Source organism: Miscanthus floridulus, chromosome 2 (assembly GCF_019320115.1).
Source record: "Miscanthus floridulus cultivar M001 chromosome 2, ASM1932011v1, whole genome shotgun sequence".
NCBI classification, from domain to species: Eukaryota; Viridiplantae; Streptophyta; class Magnoliopsida; order Poales; family Poaceae; genus Miscanthus; species Miscanthus floridulus.
Window position 1 is genome coordinate 164,765,186 of NC_089581.1, and position 9,304 is coordinate 164,774,489.

Consider the following 9,304-nt stretch of genomic DNA (forward strand, 5'->3'; position numbering starts at 1 on the left):
GCTCAGGGGAAGGACTGCGGTCCTCGCCGCTGTCATAGCGACCGCCTTGGTGTGGATGGTAGCCCCGATCAGGCCCCTCGTTGTCATGGCGTCGTCGCCTGCTGACCGCCTCATGGTCTCCTTGCACCTCGCGTCGATTGCCGAGGCGGTCCAAGAGCACGGGGACCCTGTGGGCTATTGGCGCTCGGTCGGGCTCGGGATGAGCCGGGGCTTCCCTGTCCTGCCGAGGTAGTGCCGTGAGAAGGTTCGAGGCGCCCCCGTGCCGTCGGGAGGCGGAACTCTCGGCCTGCTGAACCGCAGCGGTCTCTAGGAGATCGCGGAGCTCGCCGTGGACCCGTCGCCCTTCCGTGGTAGAAGGCTCGGGCATCGCGCGGACCAGCATTGCCGCAGCCGTGACGTTCTGGCTGGCGCGATTGAAGACCGGGGGTTGCTCGCTCCCTTCGTCGTCATAGATGCGGTGATGCACATCGTGGGCCCTTCATCGGGCTCCCCCGCCTTCGCCGCGGCCTCGCTGTTCCTATTCGAGAGAGTCTCAAAGCTACTGCAGAAGGAGTTGGTCTTGTTCGACCTTGGCTTGGAGCTCACGAAGTTGCTCTAGGTCTGGGCGCTGAGGTCGTGCAAGAGCAACGTTCTCATTTCGTGCGGCCGGTAGGACATTGCGTGGGGGCGTGACGGCGCCCGCCCCTGGATGAAGTGGGGAGCGGCTACCTGCCCCCTCATCCTCTTTGCCTGCCCTCGGCATCCCGAGCCCGACGTGGAAGCACTCGCGAGTGGGGTCATAAGTGCCTTCGTCGTCGGAGTCGGAGTAACCGAAGCAGTAGTCGCTTGCGGCCAAGAACTGGCGCAAAGCCCTAGGGTCGCGGAGCCCGGAGAAATCCACTCCAGGCCATGCCTCGTCCTCATCCGTGGAGTCGGCATGGGTGCTTAGGTCAAGACGGAAGCGCTGGCAGCGCTCTGAGGGATCCTCATGAGCGGCAGCGTATGCGTAGGCGTAAGAAGCAGCGGCATTTCTCAACCCAAAGGGGTATAGGGATGGTGCCATCGCTAGATTCTGCTCCGCCAGGGTCGGTTCTTCAGGGAGTGGTGGAGCGGAGCTTGACGACTGGGCACCATCGCAAGCCACCGGCGTTTTCCCTTTGTCCAAGCTCAGGCTAGGCAGGTCCCCGGCCAGGGACCCCGTACCAATAGCTGGTCGTAGGGTATCGGCGGGGAGTGGCATGCCGCCCCGGGTTCGCGTAGCGTCGGGGTGGCCTCGCTCGCGTCGTGCCTGATGAGTGCGGCGAGAGCGGCCGCCCGGGCGCCGCCTGCGCCTGGGCTGCCGGTGCGTAACTTCATCATCGGACGGTGGGGCTCGGGGAGTGAGGAGTACCATGTCGTATTCATGCCCTAGAGACATGAATTCTAGGCTCCCGAACCAAACTACGGTGCCGAGACGCAATGGTCATCTGGGGTCTGCCATCCAGAATCTGCTGGGATGACGAAACTAACACGCAGCGTCCCCTACCTAGCGCGCCAACTGTCGGTGTTCTGGACCGGGGGGTCCTCGACCGACTAGTGAATTTGTTCTGCGTGCTCCCGATTCCGGATGGTGATGCAAAGAGACACAAGGTTTATACTGGTTCGGGCAATTGGCGCCCTACGTCCAGTCTAAGAGATCGAACTTGTATTCCTTGCACCGGAGTGCTCGTAGTAGGGGGTTACAAGCTAAGGGAGAGAGGGAACTAGTTCCAGGTCTCGGCAGGGTGTCGTGTGGGCCGTCTGAGACGTTGCTCTCAAGCGGTTGGAATGTGCGTGTGTGTGTGTGTGTTATCCGGTGCCCCCCCCTAAGTGGCCCAAGTCCTCTCCTTTTATAGTTGAAGGGAGGACGAGGTCAGTACATGTATCACTATGCGGCGTCGTGCTAATAGGAGCGGCACGTCTGAACCCTGTGGCCTATTCCTGTTGCGGCGTGGTCGTAGGAGTAATCCGTCCTTGAAGTACGGGGGCGGCGTGGTTGTCCCCATCAGATCCTGTGCGTCGTGGGAGCCCCGGGAATGTCTCAGAGCGGACGTGGCGGCGAACGTGCAAGCCGTGGTGGACAGATTGTGCGCGAGGCTGAGGCCCGGTCGGTGCTGAGGTTTGTACTGCGGTGGGGGGTCTCGGTAGGCACAAACCCCGAGATTGCCGAGGCCTCGATGTACAGTGCTGAGGCCTTGAGCGGGCGGCGGGTCGTGGGTGCAGCGTTAGGACACAGTGGCCGGTAACCCCTGTCATACCCTGCCCCAGGCGCTGATCGTGGACACAGTGCTGGGACACAGTGGCCGGTAATCCCCGCCATGCCCTGTCCCGGCCGGTATGGCACTGATGCGACTTCGGGTCGCGTCGGCCATTCTGTGACGTTGAGCCACTGTCGGCTGAGATTACGGGAGTGGTTGAAAGTATTAATGAGACGTGACTCGCTGTCGGGAGGGTCGGCCGAGGCGGGGGGTGACGGACCGCGGATGAGCCGGCCTCGAGCGATACGGAGAATGAGGCCTCGTGCGAGACGGAGATCAGGCTCCTTGCCGAGGCCTCTCGCGAGAGGCCTCACGCGATACGGAGAATGCGCCTCCTGCCGAGGCCTTTCGTGGAGAGCCTCGGGCGAGGCGGAAGCGGTGTTTCCTGCCGAGGCCTTCCCGGGGGGCCTCGCGCGAAGCGGAGTTGGCGTCAGGATGCCGAGGCCTCCTGCCCGAGGCTCGAAGCGAGGAGGGGGAGGACCTAGTGGGCTCGATCACGGTGGAGGAGGGGCCCACAACTTACCTTCTTGCTTTTATTATTTTTAGATGAGACCTTGGCAACCCGTTTGATGTTTTGCTGGGGGTACCCCATCCTAAGGTACCAGACACTTGGCAACCTGTTTGATGTTTTGCTGGGGGTACCCCATCCTAAGGTACCCGACACATGTGTTGCAAATGTCAGAATTCCTTTTATTTGTGAATTGATGTACTATAGAATTCTTTGTTATGTCCTTATGGCCTCGTTCGGCTGGCAGAATTTTGGCTGAAACTGACCGAAAAACATTGTTACGGCTGAATTGTTGTCAGAGAAAAATACTGTTTCGGCTGAAAAAAGAAGCCGAACAAGCCGAATATGGGGTAAGCCGAACAAGATCATGTTGTTGATGTGATGCACTGATTCCCAACAAATTTTGTCACCGATCAACACTATAAGCATATATTCTCTAACTATATTCCGTACACTACATACAAAATTAATAACTTAACTTATTATATCTACCATGCACAGCTATTAAATTCATTGATGATGGAATTTTTGGAGGACATTCTTAAGAGTCATGCCAACGAATGTTTTGACAACTTTTCTGAAGATCTTCAAGTCATGATTAAGGACTTAGATAGAATGTAAATTAAATGGTTATATGAGAAATTTTTTTACTATGGCTTCTTAGTTTCCCGGATTGTATACATGCTCAAAGATATTGTGTAAAAGTTAAACTGTAGAAAAAAACATTGAGTGTTTTCATGTGCGTCTCCAAGATAAATCCTTTATCTTAGCACGGGCATGAAGTTTGTCTATGCAATCAGCAACTCAAAATAAAAACAAACTGTGCGGTGAGCGTGGATCGAACAATCGACCTACATATCTTCAGTCTGACGCTATCCCAACTGAGCTATCCCCGCCTGATGCTGCTTTTTCATGACAGTCTTATATATCGCGGTGATAGTCCGCACAAATAGTGCAGCAACTTTTTCTGCTCATTTATTGTTGTACTTGAAAATATATCTTATTTTCTCGAATGTAATTATCCTTTCTCAATGGGCTCCCGCTCCAATCATCAAAACAAACTCAACTAGCAGGTAACCCCGCGCTTCTGTCCGGAGGGGAAAAACGCAAAATAAGAGGGGAAAAAGGTAATAGTACAATAATCAGTACATTAAACGGTGAACAAACATCTCAAATGGTTGGTTGGAAAGGTATGAGCGAATCTCGGAAACATAAAGGGTAATACAAATTAGAAGATTACAATAACGACCGGAGAATCTCCTATGTCAGTTCTATTAGGTGTGAAGTTAATAATAGGACCAAAATTCTTGGTTGTAAATGAAGCAAAACTGAAAGCACAGAACACATGGAACACAAATATAGACGAAGTAAGAAAGCAGCAGCCTGCCTGCACCTCCAATGTGTATTAGCCGTTGATGTTGTGGCGACGAATGAAATCCAAGATCTGAAGCATCCTTGTTCCTTCTTCCAAGATCTAAGTGAGCGGAGGAGCATCATCAATAAACTTTCGAGTACTAACTAATTGATCTCTAGGGACCTGTGAGGCAGTTTGGACCTGGCAAACTGATCCTTGTAGTCCTGGGTTCTAAGGAAGCAACCAACATAGAAAAAAGGGAGCAAATCAAATTTACCTAGGATCAACCTGTGAAGACTGTAAGTGGGGCACAAAAATAAAACTGCTGACCAGGACCAGTTTGTGTTGGTAAAACGAAAACGAAGATGAAGAATGGCCCACATGGACTCCATGAACATAAGGCCACCAAGTATTGTAAGGTAAAGATTATCAGGCCTTATCAAATGGAATCAGCATATGAAATAAGCTCCTGCAAATAGCATCAGGAAGTCAGCAACTAAATACCAAACAGATTGTCGAGAAAATGTGAGAACAAAAGGAAACGGTTGTAACATGAGTTGGAACCTGGATTGTAAATGTTGGGTAATATATGCAGCCCTTCCATGTATATGGTGATTTCATGAACGTATCTCTGAATTAAAATAGCATAACATGAGTTAGAACCTAGTAGGGTACACCTTTGTAACAGTTTGTTGTTGAAGGAGAAATTTCTGGTGCAAATATCAGGCAATCATTTATAAAAAAGGCTTATGCTGCTGCATGGGCAGTCATTCATTAGCTCAAAAGGGATCAGACATCTTCAATTAAAACCGCTAACGCTTGCACAATGTAATGAGCATTAGTGTGAGGGTTTTATGGAGGAACAAAATTACAACGTGGAAGGAGATAGGCATACAAACCTGCGCAATCAATCAAAAGAGGAGTAGCATTGTAGCAATGAGCACAAAATCAAAGGCTGACCCCAAAGCTGCAGTGCCACATGACATACATATGCAAGATCGTAGCTGAATGTAAATGACGCACAGGGAAAATCGACTAACAGCACATACCTTGCTAGGCCAAGTAGAACGCAGGCTGTCGTGGTTGACCTGCAGTGGAATTTCCCACCTGGGCAGGCATGCAGCCGTCAAGGCGACCCTGCTCGCTGCACCAAAGAGGGGAGGCGGAGATCGCAGTCATGACAGAACGAAGAGGAATTTTCGGTGCAGAAAGTGACCAACTAGTAAATAGTTGTAGTTTTATCATACGTTATGATCAGAGGTGGTCTAGCACTCAATGACACAGGATTTATACTGGTTCAGATAACATGCCCTACGTCCAATTTGGGTCGGTTAGTGACTTTATTCATGAGCCCAGGTGCTCGAAGTTTGCTGTGGGGTTACAAACGAGAAGGAGAAAGAAGAGGTGTACAGGGGTCCAGTCGGAAGGGCGGGAGCGATAGGAGCAGCGCTATGAGTAACTGTTCAAGTGTGTGCTTGGAGTCCGAACCCGGCAGTTCTGTGGTCGTGAACTGGTGAACTCGATCGGTGCTTGTTATCTTCAAGAAGGGCTCTCCCTTTGTTGGAGGGGGCGCGTCCCCTTTTATAGATAAAGGGGATGGCTTTACAAGTGATAGGGTTAGGGTACATATGCTATCGAGCCTTGTTGCCCACGTCGGCGGTACAAGATAATGGTATGCGCCTACAATACTGTTGATGTCACCGTAGAATGTCAGATGCATGTGGGAGGTCGTGCTGTCTTTTTCAGGGATGGTAGACATCGGTACCTGCAAATACTGGTTGATGCCTAGAGACATGTGAGGAGTCTCGCTATGTTCACCCGTTATGGTAAATCATGGCGCCCATACCGCTATCGATGCCCAGAGGCACGTGGGGGGCCTTACCGTATGGGAGTTTTAGCAGGCCCTACAATACTGTAGAGGGGGATGTCGACGCCTACAATACTGTTTGTGTCAGGGTGCCTAGAGAGTACTGTTTCATGCATGGTATGGTCCCTGGTACAGTGGTTTTGACTTGTGAGGCTTGTCTTGCTTTTCTCCGCACATCTTCTAGTTCCCCACGAGCGGGCGTCCCCGGTCGGATGGATCCAGTTGGCTCTGAATGTGCCGGTCGGAGAAGAGCGGTGAGCAGGGTTCCTGCAAACCCAGGTCGAAGACGCAGGGTCGGAGTCAGAAGTAGTGTTTTGGGCCAGGCCTTCTCATCGGAGAGGCCGTCCGGAGGTGGCTGGAGTCGAAGCAAACACTCATGTCGGAGAGGTGGGCCGAAGTAGCCGATGAGCAGGCGTTGTTCCTATTTGGCCAGACCTTCCGGTCGGTGACTGGGCCGTCCTTCCGGCCTGTCGCTTTAGACTCTTAGGCCGAGCCTTGGCATGGAAGCCGGTCCCCGAGGGGCCCCGGGTTTTATGAACCCAACAGAAGCCCCCGAGCCCCCGGGTGATTCGGGTAGAATCATCCGGAGGATTTTTGTCTTGTCGGTGGGTGCGCGCGAGCGCACCCACGGGTGTAGCCCCCGAGCGGTTCGGGCAGAACCGTCTAGGGGCTTTCCTATGTTGTCAATGGGGGAGTTTTTTTCGTTTGAGATGGAATTTTGTCGACCAAGGCGTCGTTGTGCGGTCGTGGCGGTTTTTTAGTCGTTTTGAGAGATTGGGTGAGAGGGACCTCATGGATCCTGGCGTCGGTGCGCGCCGTGGATCGAGCGAGGGAGTCAGTCAAGGGTTTTGGACGAGACAGAGCTTCACTGATTCTGGCGTCGATGCACGTCGTGGGATCGGGTGAGGCAATTAGTTTTGGACGAGACAGATCTCACTGATCCTGGCGTCGATGTGCGCCGTGGGATCGGGTGAGGCAGTTAGATTTGGACGACATAGAGCTCACTGATCCTGGTGTTGATGCGCATCATGTGATCTAGCGAGGGAGTCAGTCAAGGGATTTAGACGAGATAGAACTCACTGATCCTGACGTCGATGCGCGTCGTGGGATCGAGCGAGGCAGTTAGTTTTGGATGAGACAGGGCTCACTGATCCTGACGTCAATGCGTGCCATGAGATCGAGTGAGGGAATCAGTCAAGGGATTTGGACGAGACAGAGCTCACTAATCCTAGCGTCGATGCGTGCCGTGAGATCGAGCGAGGGAGTCAGTCTTGGATGAGACAGAGCTCACTGATCCTGGCATCGATGCACGCCGTGGGATCGAGCGAGGGAGTCTGTCTTAGACGAGACAGAGCTCACTGATCCTGGTGTCGATACGCGCCATGGGATTGGGTGAGTCAGAGTCGTGGGGCGAGATCGGGGTCGCAGATTCGGGTTTTTAGACCGTAGTCGAAAGCGTAGCCGGATGGGGCGAGATCGGGGTCGCAAACCTAGGTTTTTTGGAACACAGTTGGAAACATAGCCAGATGGGACGAGATCGAGGTTGCAAACCTAGGTTTTTGAAGCGCAGTCAGAAGCGTAGCCGGATTGGGCGAGATTGGGGTCACAAACCCAAGTTTTTGGAGCGCAGTCGGAAGCGTAGCCGGATGGGGCAAGATCGGGGTCGCAAACCCAGGTTTTTGGAGCGCAGTCGGAAGGGGCGAGTTTGGGGTCATAGTCCCAAGCTTTTTGTCTTGAGCCCTCGAGCCCTATTGGGCCTTAGTAGGGGTCGGTGTGAGTTGTGTGCGTTACCCCATCTCTGGTTCCTCACAACCAGAGGGGCTGAGTTTTGTCGCTTGTCCCGATCGCTCGAGCTCGAGTGACGTGCTCAGTGAGTTCGCTAATGGGTGTGATCGAGTGGAATCCGAGTTTGTTGTTCGTGATGGGGTCGGCATAGCCCTCTTATGACATTCCACTACTCCTTTACCTACAACCCGGTAGATGCCTGGGTCATTCCGGAGACCGACCCAGGTGGCCTAACGGCCTCCCATTGAAGGAGATTATGTGGGTTTAGCGAGAGGTTCAGGATTGAATGAGAAGGTTGAGATGACCCGATCTGCCAGACCAGGCGAGGGCCGCACGGGGCTCATCTATGTTTTTCTCCCCTGGCTCTATTGGTTGCTCAAGTCGAATGAGGCAACCACCGCTTCATGACACAACATGGAACGTTGTGATGCATTTTGCCATGCTTAGTTCCCAAGCCCCTAGGCGGTTTAGGGCCCGAATCGTCCGGGAGGTTCAGGCGTATGAAATGAATGCACGTATGGATGTATGAAATAATTGTAAGGAAATAGAGGGGGTTGGTAGTGCTCACCTTGATGGCTTGAGTGATGGGATTCGGAGAGCTTCAGTCGAAAATGTCCGATCGGGACCCGCGCTCGTCGTTCGTGGGTGAGCCCCTGTGTGAACAGTTTTTGTATTAATGAACACATGCTCACTTTGATGGTTTGAGTGATGGGGTTCGGAGAGCTTCAGTCGGAAATGTCCGACTGGGACCCGCGCTCGTCATTCATGGGTGAGCCCCTGTGTGAATAGTTTTTGTATTAATAAACACATCAGTCCTGTTATCTGTGATAGAACCACTATCCGTTCCTTGTTTTTATCCTGGTGTAGCTATTGTTTTTGTCCTTTCTTTTTCGCACCTGCCCGTTAGTTCCGTAGGCTGCAGCTTTTTTAAGAGCCTGGGCATGGCCCGCGGGGCTCGGCTGCTCGTAGTCGTAGGTCATGGCGGGGTGCGTTGGTTAGGAGTGAGAACAAAGTTACGTAGGTTAGTTAAAGGAAAGGAAATGTGCTTCCATTAGGGGATAAATTTGTTTACCATGTGACAATATTCGGTATTATGAGGTAATATTCGGTATTATGCCCTTATGTAGCCCCTGAGCGACCTGGGCTAAAACCGTTCGGGCCAGGGTGCTTTTCAGGAGTAAGTGTTGACTAAAAAGCGGTAATACCAAATTTTAGGGAAAAAACGATGTAGTTGTTCGATATTCTAAGTGTTGGTGAGAGCGTTGCCGTTGTCGTCCTCCAGCCGATAGGTGCCCGGTCGGATTAATTCAGTCACCGTATAGGGTCCTTCCCATGGCGGCGAGAGTTTGTGTTTTTCCTTTGCTGATTGGGTCCTTCAAAGTACGAGGTCACCGACTTCGAGGATTCTTCCCCTAATCTTTCTTTCGTGGTACCAACGGAGAGTTTGCTGATAGCGAGCGGAGCGGATAACGGTCGTCTCGTGGGCTTCCTCGAGCAGGTCGACTATGTCTAGCTGAGCCTCCATGGCTCGATCA